Source organism: Meleagris gallopavo, chromosome 3, assembly GCF_905368555.1.
Source record: "Meleagris gallopavo chromosome 3, MGAL_WU_HG_1.1, whole genome shotgun sequence".
Classification (NCBI taxonomy): Eukaryota; Metazoa; Chordata; class Aves; order Galliformes; family Phasianidae; genus Meleagris; species Meleagris gallopavo.
In genome coordinates, this window is record NC_139406.1 from 29,667,821 (window position 1) to 29,693,660 (window position 25,840).

Genomic DNA, 25,840 nt, shown 5'->3' on the forward strand with positions numbered 1-25,840 from the left:
CACTGTGATTCAGCACACTCAGTTGGAGCTTGATAACAAACACTGTAAAAGGCAAATGCATCTGCTTCCACTCTACAAGCAGGGAAGGAGCAAGGAAAAGGAAAGGCACAAGTAGGGGTAATGTGCACCCATCAGATGATGAACGAGCAGTACCAGAACAGATGGAGATCGCTTTCAACACTCTGACAGGGCAGGCTTCTCTATTCCCACACGTGGCATGTAGTTACAGTGATGACTCTTACGGCATCCTGCAGAAGCATCCAATCCAGCTGGCAGGAGGCTCCCGGCTTTCCATGGTGTCAGCCTCCCTGACACGAGTCCCTTTGTGCTGCCTGGGTTTGTGCCAGGCAGGAAGCAAGCAGTAGGATTCCCATCCAGCCCTCCAGCAGCATCCCTGCTCTCATCACACCCCTTTTTTGCCATGCATTGGTTCATGGCAGCCCAGCTAGGTAATAAGCAAAGGATCAACAGAAGCATGTTCCTCCTCCTGTCCTTCCTGCGTATCACAGAGCACAGCTCTGTCACCCACCATAGCCTGCTCCCCTCTTCTGCTGGAGTGGGAAGCGGGAGAGGAAAGAGGAGGAATCAGATCAGCTGCCAACGGGCACATCCCAAACTCTCCATGGAGCTCCTCTGCCATCTGTGAGAAGTGGGAACTGCACAGATGCTGGGGAGACTGGCTTAGTGAAAAGAGCTACCTTCAGAAGGTTTGGGGGGAATTTAAACTCTGTCTCTACTGGATTGTCAGTGATGTGGCCACCACTGTTCTAATCTCTCTCTTTTTGCTTGGTTCTGTCAGTTATATATTAAAAAAAAAATTAAAATCTCTTCCTTCCTTGGCCTTGTGTGGGCTTTGTCCACAGCAAGAGGCCAATGCTGAAAAAGTGCCAGATGCATGCTGGCTCTTTTGCTCTTAATTCAGTGGTGAGCTCCATTATAACCAAGGTAATAGAGCAAAGCATTTTAACACCCAGCCATGTTTACACTGCTGCGCAGGCCAGCTTATATAGAAAGGGCCAACTATAGTCAGGGCTAAGAAATTGCTTACAAATGATTTAAAGGGGTAGTCAGTAACTTGTGCTTTGTGCTGACTCCTTCTATGCCTCAGATCCATCCACACATATTAAAAGAGCTGAATCACTGTGGTATAAATAGACTCGCTACGTATTTTTACTTCCTGAAAATAATTTCAAACCAAACATGCCTACTCTATTCGCTTTGAATTTCTGTTCCTAAGAAAAGAGAAAAAGACATTTTCTATCTCCTAGTTTCCCTATTATTAGTCTCACTGTTAAAAGCCTTGAATATTAGCCTTTGGGATGCAAACCTGCTCCCATTTAAGTCAATGTGAGTTTTATCACTGACTTAATTGGAAGTGAGATTGAGCCACTGGGCATGTGAGTGGCTTTGTGTAGAGTTGGAAACAAAATAATAAAGGAGGATGAGGCATACTGTAGTTTTTTTCATCTGAGCAATAACTCATCTTTGCCCAGCCTGCCTGTAGCCATGCTAAAAGGCAATCCTAGTTTGAAAGGAAGTGCTCATAATTTTATAGCTTAATTAGTTTATGGGAGAAAAATGCTAAAGGGGATAGAAGCTCTCGTTGCTACGTATTTTACCATTGCCACACCGACTAATGTTGTCTGCTTGATGCTACCTTAGCTGGAACCTTTTCCCTGACCCACTGCAGGCTGCCCGGGTCTCTGTGCTCCCTCTTCAAGCCCGGGCTCTAGTTTAATGACAGTCATGCTGGGTACATCTGAAAGCACAGGAAACATTTCTTTCCTGTGTATCTAATTTGCCCATTATTAACATTATCCCCAATCTTTTAAGTAGCTGATTATTAAGCAAAGAAATAGCAATGAAGCAAGGAAAGAATGCGATAGGGATATTTACTGTGTGGGAGGCAGAGATAAAATTAGATTTCTTTAAGCTGTGTAGTACAGTTATTAGGAAGTTAGGCTAATTTTTCAAGGAGCTGTCACTTAAATAACTTCATCTTATTATTCACGCTGAGGTATTTACTACAGAAACTCTTTCCCCCGGGTCATTGCTTTTTTCCAGTGGCAGAAGTTGGGAACTCAACAATTGTTTGCATGCCCGAATAATGCAATGCTGTTCTATGGTAATGCAAACAGTAAATTATAAAAGGACATGTTTTAAAAACACTCTGCTGGTTCTAGTGAAATTGTTTGTTTGGCCTCTTTTAGCATTTTCACCATCTCTTCCCATGTTTTCAATCCATTACTCTTAGTAAAGACAGCAGTAAATTCTTCCTGCCCCTTGATTTGTTCTTAATGCAGCTTCTCTTCTGCCTTTTCTAAGCATATTGAGCAGCTCCATTGTTAACCCTACCAACTGCTAATAGTACCCAGTATCTCTGCCAGCACAGAGCTCAAAGCTTTCTTCTTTTGGTATCATGCTTTTTTCTCCCAATGCTGTTCTGTTGCTCCCACCTCAGTGTTGCATACAAATTCCTCAGCCTTTTAGGCTAACCTATGAACTCCTAAAGTACGCATAGCTCTTATTATAGACTAAATTTTCCAATCTATTAACTGTCTCAAATTGTGGCTTGCCAGACGCACAGGTAAGTTCCCAGACACTGCTTGGCAAAAAAATTCCACTTTTGCTTCTTCCAACGCAGTGTTTCCAACTCTACGCCTCTGTTTTGCTTTGCTTTACAAGGCTGTCTCAGCATCTATTCCTCAACTCCAGCTTGGAGGCACATCACCCCAAGCACTCCTTCTGAGGCTTTTAGGGAATCTGGAGAGTTCTGCATAAACTCATACAGCTTTTCATTGCAGATTCAACCACCTGAACCCCAAGGGGACTGTAAATCTACTAAAAATGAGGGACTTAGTGGAGAACAGGCTATTGCTTTTATACCAGAAAATACAATAAAGGGATCAAGCAGGGAAAAATATATTTATACATTTACCGTATCTCCATTATTCACAACGTTATCTCTTGCTGCTGGTGGATGGCCAAAAAAAGGGGTCCTTCCATTGTTAGAAGGGACACTTTATAATCATCAGAAAAACAACACACTGTGCAGAGCTGTGCTGAGTTGTGTTTGGCTTCCCATAGAACATGTGGTATAATTTGAGCACAGGAAACCAAAATATGTTTAAATTATGAAGTCCTTCAAAAAGGACTTCAAAAATGACAAAGAGTTGGGAGCCTCCTTAAGGTTGTAAATCCAGTTCTCAAGATGCCTCCAGGTAAAGCAGCAAATACACACTGTTAGTTCCATGTAGTTATCACCAGCTGATCTTCAGCACTGATGTGCGTTGCTGTTCCTCTTGATAAGTTTTGGGTGGTTAGGGCTACCAGAGATTTCATTAAATAAAAAGGAAAAAAAGTGTGCTTGTTTTAAATTAGAAGGATGTGAACTTCAAGGGGACCAAAATGTGTACTTGAAACATGGACTCTCTTCTAGTGGAGGAGGGGTAACCTAGAGAAGCTCTCTAACCAACTATTGAGGCTATTAGTTTCAAAACAGCAAGTTATGGGAAAAAAAAATAAAATCTATATCTGAAGTGATCACTTTGATTCATGAAAATAAGTATAAAAAATGATGAGGACACTGAGATAAGACAAAAAATGATGAATATGACTGGTTGAGACTGGGCTGGTATGTGGTATATTTTTGAAAATTCCAGGAACAGAACAAGATAAAATATGTTTATTTGGAGATGTATTTCTCTTTGAAACTTCAGACTATGGAGAAATTTAGTATCATGAAGGCACTTATTTTTAAGGATGGCATAGAGCTTGTGGAGGGCTAACACTGACAGGGCAATGTGCTGCTGAAGTATGTAAAGCTCTTCAGTAGCAGAGCTCTGCCACCAATTGCAGCTCTAATTCTATGTATGTTCTCCTATTTTCATCTTTCTTCTCTCATTTTTCTCTTATTTTTTTTCTCCTTCCTCTTCTTTCAAATAAAGAAAACAGATGTTCTTTTTATTAATGCTGATAGGTGAGGCAACAAATTTTGAACTTGCCTGGTAAATTTGCAAGGCAGTTTCACAAGACCATCAGACTGGTCTCATTCTTGAAAGCATCTGTTTTTAAAAATACTTGTAATAGGAATGACATTGTAAACAAGACAAGCAAACCTAACAAGCAAGCGAAGCTTTTCAGGCTCACGTTTCATTCAATAATACACATCAGCATTCAGCAAATTGTTTTCATAACCTGAATTGAAAGAAGCATTGCTCTTCTTTTAGCAGTAAACATGACATTGCTCTTTTATAAGAAAAGAAAGCTTGAGAATAGGGAATTATAACTTGAGAGCACAAAATCAAGCAGGAAAACTGCAATGGAGACACAAGGCAGAGTGTCTTGAAAACATCTTTCAAATTGTTTTCTGTCTCTCTTTGTGACCTTGACCAGTTCCTTCAGGTTTCTTCTGCTGTGGTACACGTGACTGCAGGACAGCAGGCAAACCTCCTTCTCTATCATGTGATTCGAGCATCTCCAGTTTCCAGCACACATACAGAACACACCCATGCTTCTGGCTGAGCACACTGCATGTTTTTTTGGGGATTTGCAGACACGGACCAGTGGTTTTGGCAGCTGTGCATCCTCTTCATCTTTCTTCTCCTCCATCTAGCTCTTGAGGTGCCACGTTTGCTGTGGGTTTCTTTCCAAAGCCTAAGAATTCCCTTTGTGTCTCTACACAGCCCCTTGAAGGCCAGATTTTCAAATCTTTGAGCTTAACTATTCTGCCTTTGTCCCAGCTGGCTGTAAAACACAATCAGTAAATATTTACCTGGCTGAGCACATTGTGAGGCCTGGGGACTGGCTCTGCAGTACCTGATGTGACGTGAAAAGCTAGGAGAGTCTGATAAGGAGGTGAGCTTTACACAAATTAACCCTCAGATTAATTGTTCTACTTTCTAAAAAATGTAATGTGAGGGCACTCAACTCCTGGAGGGCTCTAATCTCCTTTTTGGGTCTGTATTAGTTAGACGGAGCTATGCACAGCAATCATCAGAGGGCACATACACTGCTGGTAAGGCCAGATGATCCTCCCTGCTTATTTATGCTCTACAAAGTGTACATTTCAGAAATGAATAGCTGAACTACTCTGTATGCAGCAATACTTTGCCCAAGGCCGAGTTCTTTTTTCCATCTATCTGCTTTCTCCATTGGATCATGCCCACATGCTGCTGTTTCAGTTCCTAACCTAGCAATTACCCAGCCACATGCATGTGCAACAAGCACACTCAACACAACTCCCTCCCTGTAGAGTTGAAGGAAACTCAGGTGTCTTTTTCCCTCCTTTTATCAAATCGACCCTTTGCACGTTATCCTGTAATTCATGCTTGAATTGCAGCCATTTATAACAATAAAGAAATATCCTTTTAAACTCATCTTTCCCTCTTGACAGATTGCAATTCTCTTAACTAACCTCCCTCCCTGTCTCCTTCCCTCCCTGTCTCCTTCCTTCCTTCCTTCCTTCCTTCCTTCCTTCCTTCCTTCCTTCCTTCCTTCCTTCCTTCCTTCCTTCCTTCCTTCCTTCCTTCCTTCCTTCCTTCCTTCCTTCCCTAATTTGCCAGAGGCTCTGTGAATAATCTGTTGGATTGAGTGTCTTCCTTCTGGGTCCCTTCCTGTTCAAGTGTAAAAGACAGAGTGAAGTGGAAGAGAAGTTCTCAGAATAAATCCCTTTCCCACTAAAAAAACTGGACATGAAAATCCCTTCCCCTACTGGACATGAAAAAGGAAGAAAAAGACTACTGTCTGAGAGAATGCTGCCTTGTGGTGTCTGGCAATTGAACATGCTAATGTTTCTTTAATTAGCTGAAAAGATAAAGGACTTGCTGACTTGCTTCTCTTGTCATCCACATACCTGCAGTCAAGTAAAAGTTGCCGCTGAATGGGAAAATAAAGCTGACACAGGCAGAAGGCTGCACAGACGAAGGGATCAATCTCCCATGGATGTATAGGTGAAACTCAGTCAGGAGAAAGCTCTCAGAATATGCTGGATACCAGCCTGGGTGGGAGAAACCAAAAGACCAAGAGTGTTACCTGGTGGAGCTGGGTCAGAGGTGGTGTCCAGACCATGGGAGGTGAGGCCCAAGCCACAGGAGTGCCTCCCAAAGGCTCTGCCTCAAACACAAAGCCAAGAACGCTCCTCGGGTCCCACTAAGTCTCCATTATCTTTGTCTGAAGGGGAATTTTTCATTACAGAAAAGTGCCTCTTGTTGCATTTTCTTCTTTCTTCCTGGAATAAAGAGGTGAGAGGAGTCAGCACAGTCCTAGACAGGATCCATTCTCTGTTGTGGCCATGTGGGGGACTGGGGCTGCACCCGGTGCTCTGGGGTTGGCTTGGTTCTGTGCTGGGTACTTGCGCTTGGGTTGGAAGGTTGATAGTTGAACTTGGTGGTCTTGGACGTCTTTTCCAGCTTTGATGATTGTATGGTTCTATGGCATGGTTAGTGGGCATGGTGTGGATAGGTTGATGGTTGGACTTGGCGATCTCAGAGGTCTTTTCCAACCTTAATGATTCTATGGTTCTGTGACTCTATAGACAGTGGCACCTGGTGTGATCAGGATCTGCTTTATGGGTAGTGGAGTTCTAGCTATCTAGTTTTTTAGTTAGTATTCTAAAAGTTAATTGAACATAGTTAAAAACTATTGTTTTATCTTCTGAGAATAACAAAACAACAAATTATGAAGACTTAATAGAGAGTAACTTGGAGGCTTGTAAAGCTACCTGTGAATTTAAGATCAATCTCATCTTGGAAAATGTAACAAAAAAACAAACAAACACCAGAGATAAAATGGAAAAGGAAAGCTCTACATTTAAACGAAAGCCATGTAGTCTTCTTGGGCGTAGGACTAACTGATTTAAGAATACCTTTAGGAATTCAAATATTACTTAGTCTGGTTCATATTCAACCTAGTTAAAATATTTATTTCAAGGGAAAGAAAACATTTAAGGAAAGGAAAGAAATAAAATGAAGCTCTTTCTTTTTTTTTTTTTTTTTAATCTCTTTCATTAGGAAGAAAGGCCCTTGGAAAAAACTATTCTTCGCTCACTCCTTTCCTAACACCCTCATCTGTAGCAGAAACAAAAAAGTACAGTACAAAAAAAGTCAGTACAAAAAAGACAGGGATCTCTTGGAAAGAGTCCAGCGGAGGGCCACAAAGATGGTGAAGGGCCTGGAGCATCTCCCCTATGAAGAAAGGCTAAGTCTTCTTAGCCTTGAGAAAAGAAGACTGAGAGGGGACCTGATCCAGGTCTATAAATATCTAAGGTGTGGTGAGGCCAGACTCTTTTCAGCAGTGTGTGGAGACAGGACAAGGGGAAACAGCCAGAAACTGTAGCATAGGAAGTTCCGCACAAATGTGCGCAAGAACTTCTTTACGGTGAGGGTGACGGAGCACTGGAACAGGCTGCCCAGGGAGGTTGTGGAGTCTCCTTCTCTGGAGATATTCAAGTCTCGCCTGGACGCCTACCTGTGCGACCTGGTGTAGGGAACCTGCTTTGGCAGGGGGGTTGGACTCAATGATCTCCGGAGGTCCCTTCCAACCCCTACAATTCTGTGATTCTGTGAAACATTTGCTGTGACACAGATGACAATGCCTACACAGGAGTCTGGTTTAGGCAAGTGAGATATCTAGACAAATTGCTTTTTCTTACTGTTAATGAAAAAAAAATTAACATTATTATTTAATGCATTCTACACTGAAGAAAATATGATTTTATGGCAAATTGCTGTTGTATTTCCATGCTACACTCCTGGTTTTATTCTGTGTATTTATTTGACACAGCCACTTCCTATTCTAATCTGCTTTGAAACAGAACTTCCTAAGACAGATTTGTGATAGACGTGATGGTAACAGACTTTAAAAGGTAGACACGGGTAATTTTCAGAGATGACACAAACTTTCAAAACGATCAAATGTCTCCTTGAATGAAAGATTAAAGTGAGGCTGGTTTTACTGGGTTTTTCTGTAAATGACCAAATTAACTTTGACACTGTCTGGAGAGACAGAGAGGCGTGGGGTTTTCATTTGCAGTTATGAAGTCTGGGGCCAGCTACAGCTTGGAGTTTAACTGGGAAGATGAATGTTTCTGACTTTGGATACAGACCATATTTCGATAGACATAAACTATTATTTTTCATCTGAAAGCCTTTACAGAGAGAGTTTGGAGGCTTTGGCTGTTTCTCAGAAGTTTTTGAGCGCTACATAAATAAAGCTCATCAAGGGAAAACACTATGTTGTGGTGCTCTACAGATGGCTTGTGGGGCCGCAGAGAGGATTTGGGACACATCAATCACACTGGTTAATGGAAGGAAAGGGCTGACATGCCAAGAAACAACTCTGGGAAGACTCAGGCTTCATCTTCTCTACACCCTCCCAGTAGGCAGTTGTAGTCAGGAATTAGGCCCACCCCTGAACCTTCTCTCCTTAATGCTGACCACAGGAGTTCTCTCAGCCCACCTTTTTGCACTGCTGCCTTAAACACCCTGTGCAAAGCCCACACTACATACATCAGTATCTTTGCTGTACTGGGGAGACCAGAAGTGGATGCAGGAGTCCACCTGTAGTCACAAAGGTTCCAAATATGAAAGGAAATTTTTTTACTTAAAAAAAAAAATTACATATATATATGTATAGTAACAATAATTATTATTATTGCTATTTTTTGCCCAGTCTTGGGAAGAACTCCTAATGAAGCATCTTTAATGGGCCTTAATGCCGCACTCCATCAATTCCTTATCTCCAAATTGGAGGGATGTGGATTTGATGGGTGGATCACTCGATGGATAAGAAACTGGTTGAAAGGCCGCAGACAGAGGGTAGTCATCAATGGCTCCATGTCCAGATAGAGGCCGGTAACAAGCGGCATCCCCCAGGGGTCTGTCTTGGGACCGGTGCTCTTTAACATCTTTATCAATGACATTGATGACGGAATCGAGTGCATCCTCAGCAAGTTTGCTGACAACACCAAGCTGAGTGGTGCGGTTGACACGGTAGAAGGAAGGGATGCCATTCAGAGGGACCTCTAGAGGCTAGAAAGGTGGGCCCAAGTGAACTTGATGAGGTTCAACACGGCAAAGTACAGAGTTTTGCACTTGGGATGGAGGAATCCCAGGCATCCATACAGACTGGAAGGAGCGGTCCTTGAAAGCAGCCCTGTGGAGAAGGACCTGGGGGGTCTTGATAGATGAAAAACTTAACATGAGCCAGCAGTATACCCTTGTGGCTAGAAAAGCAAATGGTATTCTGGTCTCCAACAAAAGAGGGGTGGCCAGCAGGGACACGGAGGTGATTGTCCCCCTCTACTCTGCTCTTGTGAGGCCCCATCTGGAATACTGCGTCCAAGTGTGGAGCCCCCAGTACAAAAAAGATAGGGAGCTGTTGGAGAGGGTCCAAAGTAGGGCCACGAAGATGATCAGGGGACTGGAGCACCTCCCCTGTGAGGACAGGCTGAGGGAGCTGGGCTTTTTCAGCCTGGAGAAAAGAAGGCTGCGGGGTGACCTCATTGCAGCATTTCAATACCTAAAGGAAGCCTACAAACAGGAGGGGAATCAACTCTTTGAAAGAGTTGATAACTGCAGGACAAGGGGAAATGGTTTTAAATTGAGGGAGGGGAGATTTAGGTTGGATATCAGGGGGAAATTATTTACAGAGAGAGGGATTAAATCACAACATGGAATGAAATCACAAGAAGTATCCAAGAGTCCAATGTTTTCTGTCTTTCCCACTTTTGTACTCTTCCGCAAAATCAAAGCTGTATGTGAAAGACAGGCTACCAGGAACCTCAAGAAGCACCTCTAGAGAAAGCACAATCCTCATTTTCTAGTGCTTTCCATTTTTTGGTAAGGTTTGTGATGTGTGATTTTTCCCTAAAGCCCTAGTTCTCTGAGTCATACAGTTCACTGAGAATTGTTTTCTCAAATGTTAATTTCTAGAAAAAAAGCTTAAAGACATGACTAGAAACCTAATTTTATAATGAGAAGCAGAAAGAAAAAGAGTTGAAGTTATTGTTTTTAAGCAGTCTCTAGGTATTTAAGATAAGATTGAGATTTTCTGAGGTCTAGAGTGTGATTTTTTGAAGAGTAGCAATGACAACAATGTATTACAATTATTCAGCACAGCATAATGGTACTTCTACAACCATTATTTTCCTTTCTGCTTTTCATCTCCTTCCTCCTTGAGTAATTACAGTCTCCATCTGTCTGGCCTCTCTCATGTTTTCCTCTCCTCTCACCCTTCTCCTTCCAACTTCTCCCAGCCAGTATCAACATCTGCAAAGCTTTCATCCCTTGATCCCCTTGTCATGTCCCCACTATTGGCATGTTACTTTCTCATGCCATTCTCCTGGTGGAGACATTTTCTACTTGAGTGCTGCTTAATGAGAAAAATGAAGTAATGTAACTGGAGATGACAGCCACATCAGGTGGTTCTACCAGAGCAAGAGCCAACTTGCAGCTACCATGGCTGAAGTCAACGGGAAAAGCTGAACTCCCCTGGAAGGCAATTCAAAGCAGAAAACAAGCTTCATGCTCTCTCTTTTCCACCCAAGGTGGGTTAGGACAAAGCCAAAGTTCCTCTTTCTGCATAATCCCCTCCTTGCTTTTCTTAACATATTTCTTTGTTGGATTAAATGTGGCTCAGCATGGGAGTTGACCTGGACAACTGCTGACAAATGAGTACAAAAAGCTACACCTGGGTGGAACAATTGCAGGGAATGCTGTTGTACAGCTCTATGGGCTCGTTTGGCTCTGAGCGAAGGAGCCAAAGAGTGGCAGCAAAGAGTGACAGCTTTATTTGTACATCAGTTTCAGGTGTAAACAACAACTGCTTTATGCAAAACCTTCTGTCCATAAAGCTCTTATTCTGCTCATGGAACTGCTGAGAAATTACCAAACCCTCGTCATGTGCAGATGTTGTTTATTTCTCTAAAGATATATATATGTATTTGCTTTTGATGACTTACTTTTGCTACCAGCAGCTATCACCAACATCTGCTTGAAATAACTCTTATGGCCTGCTTTTCTCCCCTGTGCTGTGTTGCCATTCCTATTGAAATTCTGTGTAATCAGGGGCTGTGTCAGCTTGTGATACTGGGCTAGCTGTGAGTTGAGCATGAAAATGTGCACAAGCAAGCAACAGGCGCACATACAGTCAGGTGCAACTATAAAGCAGAAGGAGCTCTGTATGCTGCCAGTGCAGGAGAACCCTGCTGGCACTCAGGCTGAATGCTGAGATGTCACTGAGGCAAGATGCTGGCCTTCTTCCAGGATTCCAGGAGTTTTTAGGGCAGGTTAGATGAGGAGACTTGATTCCCCATGGGAAATTTACCTCTTATAGCATGCTAAATCTTCCCTACCACTGCCTCCCAACCTCTCCTGAGCAGCTTTTGCGAATCTCTCTAAGCCCAAAGCATCAGCTGTACCAGTGGTCGTATGGGCACTGCTGGACTTAATTGGGCTATTATAGAGAAGAGGAATTTGCATTTCTTTTTTGCATGCAAAAAGGGTCACTGAAAACCAGTAAGACCTTTTTATGTCAACCTGAACATAAATCAACCATTTAAAGTACTTGTGACCCTCTCAAAAATGCAGCTTGCCTCCTGGGCCATTTCCATAAGCATCCAGGACTCACAGAGATCTTCATTTCCAGTGAGCAGCACTTGGCTCCTGAAAGACAGACAGAACTGTTTGCAGATCTACCTTGGAGCAAAATGCAAGAAGCCCAGGAAAAAGGTCCTCAAGCTCTGCAGGCTTTCCCAAGCTTACAGGCATTTCCAAGGGACACTGACCCACATCAGAACACATCCCAGGTCCAAGGGGCTTCTTCTAAACCACAACAGTTAAGCTATGCTAAGTACCAATGTGGGTGAGGAGTGAGTGCCCCATTCTTTTCTGTCACTTCTGTGAAGGTGGAGGTGATCTCCAGCAGAGTGGATGGGCAGGGGAAAATAGCATTGTACTTCACCATGCCCTTAAGGCAAGGGAGCAGTAGGCAAAGCCCTATGTATCTCTGAGATTGAAGCTTAAAGAATCAGCCTTTGGGAAACAAATTTCAGGATGCTGCTGGCAAATTTTAAAGGTAGGCTTTCAATTTTCATTCTATTAATAAGAGAATACAGGTAAAAGGGATGTGATTATCTCCTCTGTTGTAAAATATACCATCAAACATATAACATGCTCCAAACCAAAATGACAGGGTCTTGTATGGAACTTGAGGGACATCAGCATTACCTTCTGCTTTCTGTGGCACAAATACAGAGCTCAATGGGCTCAAACTTTCCATTGTCCTAACAAAAAGTTAATGCTGCAAATGTGCCTCTTTAAAACATTTGTAATTGGCAGCTTCTACCAAGTATTAGGAGGCCAGTAAAATCTCTCTACATAAATTGTGTTGTAATTAACGTGATTTATTTAATGTCACCTTGTCTGGCTGTCGGAGAAACTGTCTCAAAATGTAAAAACACTGCATTTTTCAGTTGAGAGAATGGAATCTGGCTGCACCAAGACATTTTTATTTCTCTCTTCTATTTTACAATGGCCTTTACAAATCTCTCAGGCTGGTGAACCCAAGCAAAGTTAATCAAGAATTCTCTGATGACAAAAATCACAGCCATAAGACATAGTAATAACAGGCATTACATTTTTTTCTTAATAAAGGTGATATGCTTATAATAACAGATGCTACATTCAGCAGAGCAAACAACACATTAAAAACATCCCCATACTCTAAAAAGACTTGGCTGGTGTGCAAATAAACTATTTTAGAGGAAAGCAATTGAAAAAGGGACAGGAGAATGAAAAGTATTGGAAAGAAACAGATGTCCTTTAGAGACAACTCCGGATGTATTATCTTAGGGGAAACAAGATCTCTGCAGTTGTTTAAAAGCCAAGAGAGAGAGAGAAACTGAATGTGAGGAGAGAGAGAGAGCTGTGTGCCCACAGGCTTTTTGATACCAGGATCTAGGGACTCACCATGGTCCTGAGGGTACATGGCAGCAGCCTGTCCAGCCTGCTCTCTTCTCTGGGCAGCATCTTCTCTGCAAAGCCACTTTGGAGGAATACTTCCAGTCTCAGTGACAGCTGAAGAAATAGTAAATAGTAGCAGCAGGGATGTCTCTTTCCAACCTCAAGAAATCTACAGGATCAGCAGGGTGGGGGTTGTTGTAAAAACTGGGATTTTATGTTTTATAACCAGCCATGATCATATGGGTAAGCATATCTTTATTAGTCATAGAAATATTTAAAAGACTTTGGATCCTGCTGAGTCCCTCACTGTTGTCTCCTCATATGCTGGTTATATGAGCAGACTGAAGGAAAAGCATGCCCTCTGCTTTCACCCCTTACTTCAGCTGCTTTCCCTCCAGGTGTGAGCAGACACTTGTGAGTGAAGTTATATGTTAGGGGGTGACCAACTTTCTTGGTGTCCCTCAGACCCTGTTGGTGTGCCTGTGCTGCACACCCCAGGCCAAAATGTCTGCACAAGTTTGTTTTGCTCCAAACAGCTCAGTGACACAGGCGGCAGTGACAACTTTGCCAGCAGGTGTCGATGAGGAGAGTAGTAGGAAAGCAACCAGGGAAAGTAGTCAAGGTGCTGATAAGACTGGAGTAATTATTACTAGGAAGCCCAAACTCGAATGTAATTCCATTATTTTCCATCAGTGCCCAGAAAAAGTACATAAGCTCTTACATCCACCTGGGTGCAGCAACCTGATAAAATGACAGGAGACATCCCCATCCTGTGAATGTCATCAGGAACTGTAGAGACATAAAGAAGAAAAACACAAAAGCAGGAGCATTTTCAAGCCTGAGATATGCCTCGGGGTGAGAAAGGTGCAGAAGGAGAACTGAATGCCCGGCTCAACACCAGCATTTTTCAACCTTAATCTTTCTTCCAAATGTTCTACTTTTATTCCTACTAATTGAACGAATGTCTTAAAATTCACAACATAAACTGAATCTGATTAAATCTAACTTGACTTGTATGATATAGCACTGCAGCTAGAATGCAGTTGGAAAAATGCATTATGCTAGGACAAATAAGTATGGTTAACTTCAATAAGAGCAGAGGTAAATTGCTTTTTGCGTGAGATGCGCAGTTTTACCTCAGTACTGCTTTAATCAAAGTAAAATATTATAGGGGAAGGGAAAAAAAACCTCACAATGTAACATTTTCTCTACTAACCACTCAGTGAAACTCAAGTTCAAGCTACTAAATAAAGCCAAGTCTGTACCTTAGCTTTCCGTGGTTAGCACGTATACCGTTAAGACAATATCCAGCAATAAATTATAACAAATGCAGATAGTCAATGCCCATAAAACCTATCCATCAGAAATTTATCTCCACTGAATCTTTCATTGGAAGGGAAAGAATGAAATTAAGTACAGGTATTTAAATGTAGTCTGTAGTCTTACAGCAGCACTTTCATAGCCAAGTGGAAAACAAAGTAAATTAAGCATAGCTAATAAACAGGATAGGAAGTATTAGTTTTGCATTTGCAGGAAAGGAATCTAGCTCTTTGCTCTTCGGTTGTCCATAGCTGCTTTTATATGTACAAATGCTGGGTGCTCCAAACTTCTGCTTATAGCCCTCTGAGATCTATCTTCTAAGCCGGAGAAAAAGCTAAGACGTTTGTTTTTTTGTTTTGTTTTTGTTTGTTTGTTTGTTTGTTTTGCCAACTTTGGTATGCTGCTGCCATTCCCTGCTTTACCTCTGCAGATTCCTGGCTGGGGCAGAACAGACTCACATACAGGCCTTTTCTAAAAGGCTGGTGTAAGGGACACATCAAGTTGTACCATCATCTAGATCACTCCAAGCCAGAGGACGGTGTAGCTGCGATGCACTACCATCTTTTTAGAAACTTCCTCTTTAGCTTGCCACATGGATACCATAATCAGTCAGTGTAACTCTAGAAGAGAAAACAACGCTGGAGGCTTGGAGTCATCAAACTTTGAGCTGATGAATCATCAGGCTACAGGCTTCTGATATAAAAAAAAAATAATTAAAGAAGACCTACACTGCTTGGGCTTGAGGAAAATGAGTGAAGTTTTGTGACACAGGTCATGATCCACAACACGCTGCCTCCAGGCTAACTGATTACATAAGGAGAGCTGGACTTACTCAGATCTGAACAGGAACAAAGGTTGTAAAAGGATCAGAGGTGCCTGCTAAACACCACCACGGTTGCTGTATCCTTTCTGGCCCCCAACTCCTGGTACAACTGAGGAAAGGCACCAGAGGGCATAGGAAAGCACAGTGGGGGGTGGTGTTTCAATCCCTAGTTCTGGATGGATCCACGTGGCAACACCGTCGGACATACAGCAACATAGACAGCCATCAAAAATGTATTGGAAAATAAAGGGTAGCTCTCCATCACACAATGTCACATGCAAAAAGAATGAATTAAAGCAAATGTATAAAGACTGGAGCTTTGTTAAATATTCAGTACCTGCAAAGATGGGAGTTTGTTAGACAGAGGGCAGTCTGGATAGTTTAGTACCAAGGACCTCGTGCAGTCATTTCGCAGAACACATAAGGTGTTTGCTGTCTCATTACTCAGCACAGTTCTTACTGATTTTAAAGCCAAAAACATTTTAGCCCAGATTTTATGTGAGATTTGTATCTTCTTGGGAGCAAGAGAAGGAAGTACATAACACCCTCTGGTCTCTTCCAGTACAGAACTGTTTACATGAAAGCTAATTCTGATGTGATAGAAAGGTCCCATGTGCTCTCAGCAATGTGTGTTAGGGTCCAGCGCTACCTCATCCTGTGACAGTCCCTCCGCAAACCCATCCCAGTAACACTCCACAACCCTGATATCACTCACTCCTAACAAGTGGACTGGCAGCAATGGATGGTTACCAGGGTCACCTACTCTGGGGCAGTCCCCTCAAGATGCAGAGACCTGCCACAATTTTTGGCACGGTTTGCTTGTCCTGGGGTCACCAGGATTACAGAGTTAGCCATGGACACTCTGCAGAGTCCTTTCCACCACAGTGAGATAAAATTTAACTAAGGGTCAGGTGGGGTCTGATGTGCCTGCCATTGTGCAGAAGAAGGATGCTGATTAGACTCATTTTGGGTAACAGCTCCTCAAAAATGTGGTGAATCTGGTAAAGTCTGGTGAATGTAAGTCTTCTTTGCAGCAGGAAAACTGCAAATGCTTTTGGGCCTTGCTTTTATTTAATCTTAAAAAAGCCTCTGGATAACTAAGAAGTGGTGTATAGTTTCTCACTCTTCACTACTGCAAAGAGTGAGAATAATGTTCATTGAATGGAAGAAAGCAAGGACAGATACAGTAGGGACTTGGACTGCCGCCTTCCTTCAACTCTTTTTGAATGCTGTCTAAAGGATTGAAGCATGTGCATCTACTTCCATGTGAAATTTGGCAAATCTTCAGAAAATATTTCTTGTGCCTACTGTGTAAGTTTCAATCCACTACACTCAGAAACCTCTCAAGACTGGTAGGTCTTTGGTGCAGACACAGATGTTCCCTCCCATACTCCTCCACTCCCTCCTTCCTTCAGCAAAGGATCTACCACCGCTGTCTCTTGAGTATCAACCTAGGTTTTCTGCTCCATGTCTGCAGCTGTGGTTTTAATCACATCTTTCTTGTTAGTTTGAGAAAATATCATTCTTGCTTCCCAACCCCTCAGTTTTATGAATGCACAAATATGTTTGTTGCACACAGCCTCACAAGTGATGGGATTTAAATGGAAGCATTTTACCCAGCCAGAGCAGAATGTACCTTTTCTTGACTGCACACATATCACTGCCTTAAAAATGCAATACTTCATGTAATTTTGATTCTGTCAGTAAAGTCTCCATGGAAAATGTCATCTGGGCTTGGCTGTGATATATTGATTAAAAATGTCCAGTGTAAAGAAGGCAAGGAAAACAAAGCAAGAAAAACTCAAGTCTCTGAATGAAAGCCTGCATTCTCAAGAGGAAAGGAGCACTGTGTGGAATGCAAACATTTTCAGCTTGTGGGAGATAGATACTGTGTATCTCAACAAATCAAAAATATTTCTGGATTACCTGATCTTAATAATTCAATTTTTAGTAGATATAGTCAGATGCCCACAGTCTGAAACGACAACAGTAAAAATAGATGACTCACCTCAAGCTGTCTATTACCAAGTCTTTGCTGCCATCCCCAAACAGGTTAAGCTATGCCAGTGGTAAAATGACTTACAGAATTTCCCTGGTGTAGGCAGGCTTGAAGAAGAAAAGAGTCTATTGCAATTCGTGTAAGTGAAAAACTCATGACATTAAGTTGCTCCCTGGAGCCATTGCTAAATGAATAATGCATAAGCAGTGTCAGTGACCCTCCCTTCCCTTAACTCAAGCACAAGAAAAAACCACCGGCAGTGGAAGGTGTCATTCAGCTTGGTGTGAAACTACCCAACAGGATGAGTCCTGAGCCGAAAGAGGTATCTGCTGCTGCTTTATATGCGGATTACTTTCCCCATGACCACTCACTCCCCTCTAAATTTTTTTCTGCTCTATGGATTTACACACTGAAAATATGCAGAAGGGAAGGAGTATAAACTCTGCCTTCGTGGTATCACTGGCTTGCATATTGCAGCTCAGCAGTCATGGACAGCATCCAGCACTAACGCTCAAAGAGAGCTGCCGTATTTATGACATATCCAGCCTTGCAAGAGCATGAAGGATGGCAAGCAGTGATTGAAGCAGAGCTGAATGAAATATATAATATGAAGAGGACAAAAATTGAATGTTTTTGAGGCTGAATCCCTGAATAAATGAGGTTTATGCAATCCTGTTTGTCTAGGTGAGGGTGCCTGCGACAGGATGTTTCCTCACACAGCCCACACTAGAGTTTGATCCTGCTGGCCTGTTGTCAATGGCTTCTGTTAGAGTTGGAAGCAACTGACTCCTTCCATTTTTGATGGAAACAGATGTCAGTGTCTCATGGGTAGAAAGGCTCATAAACTCACTCTGTTAGACATCAGGCTATCATCAAAAGAGCCCATGGGCCTTTGAAAACCACACCCACATGTTCTGCAGCCCACAGTAACTTCTGTCCATGATTTACACTGACTTTTGCCAGTCTGACAAAATCTCTATATATATTTCAGTGCATTTGTCAGCTTAAAAAAAATCAACCCTATACATTACTGATGCGCCAGCTGCCTGGAAAAAGGTCCCTGTGAGCAGTCATGGAGTCCAATTCTGTCACCCATTGGTTTCTCTGAAACTAAGTGCAGATGCAGCTGCTCCTCCATGGGAGACAGACGACCATCATCCTGCTCAGGGCTTGATGAGGGAGTTGCTCATCTGGGTCATGGGGAACACTGTTCTCCTTTTGACACTCACTATGTGCATGGATTCTTCTGAATTACACCAGTGGAATGGGTTCTTGAACTATTTTTCAAGATCTAAAATTGTATATGTATCACAGTGACATTTTTTCTATTACAAAGACCCACATATATGCTAATTTCTGCAGTAGGCAAAGAAATACATACCAATGAATGGAATGATATAAAAGAGAGCCAATTACCTGTGTTTATAAGCAATGTGATTATGGTGTAGTAGTGGTAAGTGAATATTCACTGCATGTTGTTGAAAAGGATGACAGCGTTCACATCCTTCTTTGTAACAAAAAAAGAAGAGGGGACAATTTTCAGCAAAGTGGCTAATATCCAGTGCCTCCATTGAGAAGAGGCTGTGAGCACAGTGTTTGATGTTCGGAGGTGAAAGAGCACTAGCAGCTTGCATTTCATCACTTTGAAAATCAGATCACTTGCTCAGGGGATGCTCTGATTGATAATACCAGAACTTGCTACAGAAATGTCCGTGCTCACATGTCTGTGAAGAATGACTAGAACAGTAGTCCAGGACTAGGAAAGATGTTTTGGCCTACCGTGCATCCGAACAAAGTGAAGCTCACATCAGGGCACTGATTATTTCAGGTCTATGGAATTGAAAAAAGACCTCTCTCCCCATTCACAGCATCAGCTTTCACTCAGAAAACCTCCCATACAGTAAAAACTTTTGACTTGATTGCATCTGCTAACGCAAGATTAAACGTACGACCAATGTGTAAATTGAGATCCCTTTGAATTTGAAGAAAGCCTGAAGCAGTGATTCAAAACAACGCGAACTTTCAACTTGAGCTCACTCAGGGCTGTGGGCTCCTCAGCTGTGAAGCTGTGTTTTTTCAAGCTTTTTTTTATTTTATTGCTATAGGCTTCATTATTTTGCAGAAGCCAGGTCTTTCTGCCCTGCAGGGATCTATCTATCACTGCTGACTCTCTGTGACTTCTCCACATGGAAGAAGTAATTGGATTGTACTTTCTGCACGCTGCCAGGACAGCAGGGAAACCCAGAGCTGCAGGCTGGGGAACCAAGGGTCTAGAAGGCAGTGAAGTGTCTGATGCCTAAAAAATCTAAATGCTAGAGTCTAACCACAAGGTCATCCCTTTCTTTCTACAAAAGAGCTGAGATGTGCTGAACTGTGCTCGCCAGAGACTGCAGTGGAACTTGGGAAGATCCTTGAAGCCACCAAAATAATCCCTATTGAAAAGGGAATACAATACAGAGACATCACTGCAAAGGGGCCCTGCCACAATGTGGAGGTTTCCATATGCTACCCCATAGCTGGGGTACGGGATTATGCAGCCCTTCAGCCCAACAAGGAGAATCTAATTATTTCATAAATTTCATAAATTTCAGGACAGGGTTGCACTAGAATCATAGTGTTACAATGTTCCTTCCCTGCTTTGAGGAAGGGGTTGAGATTGCTAAGACTCTATGCTGCAAACCTCTCAGAGGTCAGTAGGTTTGTTATTCTTTAAATGAATGCATGTTGTTGCCAGCCCTCTACTGTCTATAGTGTCCTAGTGTTCCCCCTTCCTCACCTTAGACCCAAACTTAAGAAAGAAGCTCTTTGGTCCTTGGAGCGTTGCTTGCAGCGACATGAAAGGAATTGTTCCTTTCTGGGAGCACTACTCCAAGCAGCCCTACCAAGCTCAACAGCCAAAATCCTGATCTTCACCAAAGCCTAAGGGAGCGTGCACATGCATAGTGAATATGGGCACCTGGGTGCATTTCCACACACTCATTTGTTCTCGTGATGAGAAGCTTAAAGGCCAATTTTGAAACCCTCACTGAAACATTATGGCTGATTTGTCCTGCTGGTCTTTTTTAGATCAGTTCCTACTTGCTCTAACCTACACAAAGAGATTCACAGACCTGAACTGACTGTCACCAAAAGACATGGTAACAGGATGTGTCTGCTCTGGACATGCTATCACCTCCCTCTGCCACTGCAGCAGAGACTGAAGAGTGTGGCCCCAGCTCTCACGTAGGCCTATGCCATGGCCAGCCCAATGCTGGACTTCTGTGAGGACTTCTCTGCACAGTGACTGTACTACATCAGAATGAAATCCCAACATTTGTGCTCAGGAGTAGCAGAAAGATTTCTTATGCAGGTTAATTTGTGCTTTTCTCCTAAATAAATAATTGTGTCAACTTTGACTGGGATAACAGCACTGACAGACAGGGAAGAAAACTCTCAGCTCTTTTTTCCCACTCACTAAGAACACAAATCTGCATGATAAGCCAAACTCATCTGTTGCAAAGCTTATTTGTTATGTGAAACAGCTAGAGCAGCAAAAAGAAGCTGTTCCTGGAATTTAAGAGGAAAAAGATTGTTCTTTGCAGCAATGAAATGCAAGCATTGTTCCACTCAGCAGAGTAAAATTCACATTAAAATATGACAGTTGCAAAATGTGGGAGAGAACTATCAATTCAGGATTTTTTAAGCAGTCCTGGAGCATGCAAGCTGATATTTTCAAATAATAATGGAGAATCCACAGTGTTCTGAGTTGTCAGCATTTCTGAGGGGGCAGATTCAAAGATCTGTCTCTCAAACTCTCTCTGAAGAGATGAACAAACACCCCAGCTCAGGGTGCTGTACTTACAGAGTGGGTGAGTTCTTCTCTTTTTTTCTTATGTTTCTTTAAGCAATTCCATAATTTAAAAGTTGCTGTGATGGAAAAGCAAAATTACACAATACCATACATAACTCTCCGATGAGTAGTATGAGTTGGCACATTTGTATATGTTGCAATTTAAGGTGTAGCTAAAAAAATTTCTCTCTTACTCAGAGAGAAAATCCTCAGAAAGAGGACGTATGGTAATGAACATCACTGAGAAATGATCAGCATTGAGCAGACAGAAATAGCATTTAAACCATTACTAGGAAGATGCTGGACATCAAAGAAATAAAACTGATCTTCCTGCCTTCCATCCCAAACATCGCTGCTCCAAGACAAGCCCACCTTTCTCTGTGCTGACAGCTAAATGATGTTTCTTGTCCTCATCTACATATACTGCACACCATCTTTGTGACTAACCTCACTCACTTATCTGAGCTGTTGTCAAAGTTTGGGGTCAATAGGAGCACAACTGTGAAGGGGAAGTGATGCTGTGAAACGCACTGAAACCAAATAAAGTTGGACCTGAAATGTGTCAACAGCTGCAGACACTGGAATTCCTGTTCATGGTATGGCTAAGGCCAAACTTGGCATCATAACAAAACATGGGTCTAAAAAAAACCACCTGTCTTTAACTCCCAAGAGGCTTGTTTCTTCTAAGCCTCTTGACAGTTGTTAGAGAGTAGCTCGGCCACAGGAGCAATCATACGAAATATAGTGTGCTGGAGTAAATGCAAGAGGCAGTGTTGGGAAAAAAAAAACTACAAGTGTTTTGCTTGCTCTCTGAATACAACCCTACTTCTGCAAGAGGCAGTGAATGCCATATCTGAGGGTATTTGAACCTTTAGTTCTGTGGTTCCCTCACTTTTCAACACTCTCTTTAGCAGCTCTCTTGCTGCTAACCATTATTAACCAAGCCCAACCGTTTTCTGAAGCTCCATGTTTGCCTTGAGGCCATGCTAGTATTTGAGCCAGCCCCCGAGAAGCTGATTAGCAAATTGATAATTTGTATAGCAAATCTTGATTTTGCTGTACTTTCATCAGGCAGTAAGATGCAGCCAGAGAGGACATGACCAGCTTTCATCTGCCCCAACCTACAACTCTGTCCTGTAGTAACATTCCTGTAGTTAGTGGCATCTGGTAGGGCTTGTCTTGTCAAGCCAGGCTGGCAAAACTAAAGCCACATTGCTAAGCACTGTTACCAGGGTACCAGAAGAATAAGATGTCTGAGTGGTTTTGTGCCATCGCAGAGCAAGTGGCTCTATCTGCAGAATGTAGATCTCACTTGCTATGGGATAATGATAAAACAGCAGTCCCAACACCAGTGAGAAATGCCTTTCTCTAATGACTCTTACTGCTACTTACCCCACTGGGAGATCTGCACAAATAAGAGCCAGACTTCGAACCACTACAAAAATGGAGGTAGCCTGGGAAGCTTGCATGTCTCCAAGAAACCATGGAACAGCTCTTGCTGACTGTAGCAGCCAGCACTGTGCTGCATGACTGGCATTTAAAACATGATCAACATTCAAGGTTGTAAGTCCGCACTATTTCATTTTAAAATTAAAGTCATTTTCTGAGTAATAGGAACACATTCGCATTTGGAAACCATAGAGCACTTAGCTTCTTTTTCAATTTCAGTGCTAGAAAAAGGAAAGGAACAAAGTGCCAGGAAATATTGTTTCTTGGCTAAACTCTTGTAGATGAAGTTTCAGCCCAGAGTGAATTTTTTGTGTGACTCAGTAGTAAATGTCTGAACAAAGACCTTTATGATATAGTGGCAATTCTATGAAAAGCATTTAACTCTAGCTGTGCTGGAGGTAGTTTAGAAAACTTCTTGAATCTTTTCTTTCTCTTTCACAGCAGCACTTGCAAATGGATTGAAACCTTCCTTAGGGATTTCTGAACAACGTGGGTGAAAAATTTAAGTGCTTTGTAGTCTCGATGGGAAGACTTAGTATCAGGGAGAGGAGATAATTTGAATTACTTAGAGCAATCATGCTTTTGAAAGCTCTACTTTACTCCTGTGAAAACTAGTCTGTAGCAAAATTACCTTCCAAAAGGCTTCTTTGCATGCTCCCCTAACGAACTTCTGATTTATAAGTAGATTGTAGATATGACTTTTCTCTCTCATGGTATGTTTCTTCCACTTATTAAAGGCAGATTTCTGTGTTGGGAGAAACATTATGTTGTGTGAATGGCTGTTGTGGAAGAACTATTGCAAATATCACCATTTGTAATACTTCTCCTCTTCCACTCAGCAACTCCATATTTTACTCTTCCGTGGAGAAGAGGATATTGCGTTTGGTGCATTATCAAGCCTAAAGTATTGTTAAGATTGACTGCAACTAATAACTAAAATATGTCTTTTTAGTTTGGAACAGTTGTGAATCTTCTACAGGAAAAGTACTGCCTACTGCAAAATCTGTTTTGTTTCTATTTTTTTTTCTTTTCCCAAAACTTAGATCCGGGCTTGTCTGCTTCCCTCATCCACATACTCATTAAAATCATCAGAACTAAGGGTGTGAGAAGGATGGGGCCTCAAGTGTCCAACAGTGAAAAGATGGCGGTGCAAGGCTCAAAAGCAAAACAGGTCAGACTTCAGACAAAGTAGGGAAAACTGCTGAATCTCCACAGGCATCCAACACCAGTCCCATCAAGGTAGACATGAAACTGTCTCATCACTCAGATTCCTCTCCCTCATTGCTGAGGTTGCAGCTTTAACCGCAACACATCCCATCTTTGATTATCGAGGTAAGGCTGGGATGTCAGTGTGAGAACTGGCTAACTTTTATTTACTTTCCACAAATAGTTAGCTATTCTTGCCATTCTGGCTTTTATTTTAGGTTTAGTTTTTGTTCTTTTTTTCCTATGAAAGCCATCACATTCCCGAGGCATTCAAGGCCAAGCTGGATGTGGCTCTGGGCAGCCTGGTCTAGTGGTTGGTGACCCTGCCCACAGCAGGGGCGTTGAAACTAGATGATCTTTGATGTCCTTTTCAACCCAGGCCATTCTATGATTCTATGACATTCAAATATCTATGGTAAAACTACTTAGGGAAGTGTTTTCATACTATAGAAGTCTCTGAGCTGGAATGAGTAGTTTTTGAAAGATAATGCTGAAAGAAAGGGATGTCATATACTTGTTGTTGCCTAGAAAACTGGCCTGTCACCCAGTGCTGTTACTCAACAAAGCTACCTTGAGTTACAAGATGGAATAAAAGTTGCTTTAAAAAAATAAATGAAATCAACTTGTGCTTCAAGGCATTAACAGGCTTTATAAAAGGTTGTGATAGGAATAATAGCCCCTTCTGACACATTACTTTAAAATTATAGATTATGGAGCTGCTTGTATCTTTCTCTGACGGGTCTAATGCTGTCACCTTTAAATACTAGGTAAGTGATTTTTTTTTTTTTTTTTATTTATAGATCCTTCAATTTCTTTCAGTAGCTGTTAAGGACATTTTACACAGGTCACTTGCAATGTAGAAACCAAAAACTTATTTCCTCAGTAACATTTCATTACCATATTGGAGATAGTCTGCAGATGCCCAGGGACTCATGCAGCACATGATGAAAACCATGAGATGATTCAGACCAAGAGGCAAATCCTGCCTAGCAATCTTCTAACACCTGATGCCTTAAAATCGAGGCTGGATATATTTATTATTTTTTTTGTTCAGAAAACATAATTTAGCTAGCAAACGTGAGGATGAGGAAGGAACTTACATGTCTGTGGCAAGTCTGATGTGCAGCATGTTTATAATGTTTAATTCTAGCTTGAAAATCAATGAATATAGACTTTTTTCATGTTTCTATGAAAATAAAGACAAATGCCTACAGCTACGCTGGCAAACAATGTGTAGACTTCTCCTGGGAACTACCTGCAAAGAACACCCACACCTACCAGTAGATTGTTCCCAGCACCACGTTACCTATGTGTATCATGAAGGAATTTTCTCCTTCCCTACTCAGGTGAGGGCTTTTAATGATCACCTCCCACTTACTGCACAATAGTTCCATTGCTAAGTGACTCAGTACTTCTTCATACCATTTGAGTTTGATGGCACATACATGTAATGAGGAAACCTTTCTTTCCTGGGGGAAATTAAGAAAATAATACATTCTTTCACTCAGTAACTCAGCTAAATCCAATATGGGTTCATTCTTTTAGAAAAAGTGTTTATCTAATTCTGTCAAATTAAGATATGAAGGGGAAAATGCCAATAATACTGACTTTCTTCACATTATGAGTCTTAGTTCTTTTATACCATTCTCCCTCTACTGATGATTTTATTTGTTGAAAGGGGGCATGAAGATAAAGTTGCAGAAGGATTAAATCACATCACAACTTCTATAAATTACTAACATTAATGTATGTATGCATATGAAATAAAACCTCAGAAATGTACTTTTTGTATTTATTTGCCTTTCTGATTTCTTCTGTGGACTTTGATTTTGAGTTTTTCTTTTAGCATTTACTTTAGAATCTATTTGCTAAACACTCTGCATGCCCAGAAAAAGGTACCATAACAAGACAGGAGCCTTGGCTGTACCCTGCGTCTTTAAGAGACATAGAACAAATATTATTTGGAAATCTCTCTGGTGCAGGGCCCCTGCTGACAGGTGCTGAACTCAGCAGATCAGAGCCCTGTATCTTGCTTGGGGTTGTTAGCAGAGGGACCCATAGCAAGCAGGACCAAAGTGTGCATTGATTCCCTGCCTCCACATTGTGGCTGGCTGCTCAGAAAGCATCGATTGACTGGGAGAGTCTGGAAGAGGAAATCCACTGAGAGCTGCCAAATACATCGTGAGCCAGCCCAACTTGGGGCTCACACAGAGGAGAGGAGAAATACTGCTCATATTGACTCCCCCCATGCT

General features: G+C 42.0%; 1 long non-coding RNA gene across 1 annotated transcript in view; it reads left to right on the top strand.

Moving 5' to 3' along the window:
* Positions 1-25,285, top strand: part of LOC109366673 (uncharacterized) — a 72,422-nt gene extending 47,137 nt beyond the window's left edge. Inside the window, exon 3 of the long non-coding RNA XR_014882359.1 lies at positions 23,426-25,285. This is a non-coding gene — a long non-coding RNA (uncharacterized LOC109366673). The remainder of the gene's footprint in view (positions 1-23,425) is intronic.
* Positions 25,286-25,840: the final 555 nt, after the last annotated feature.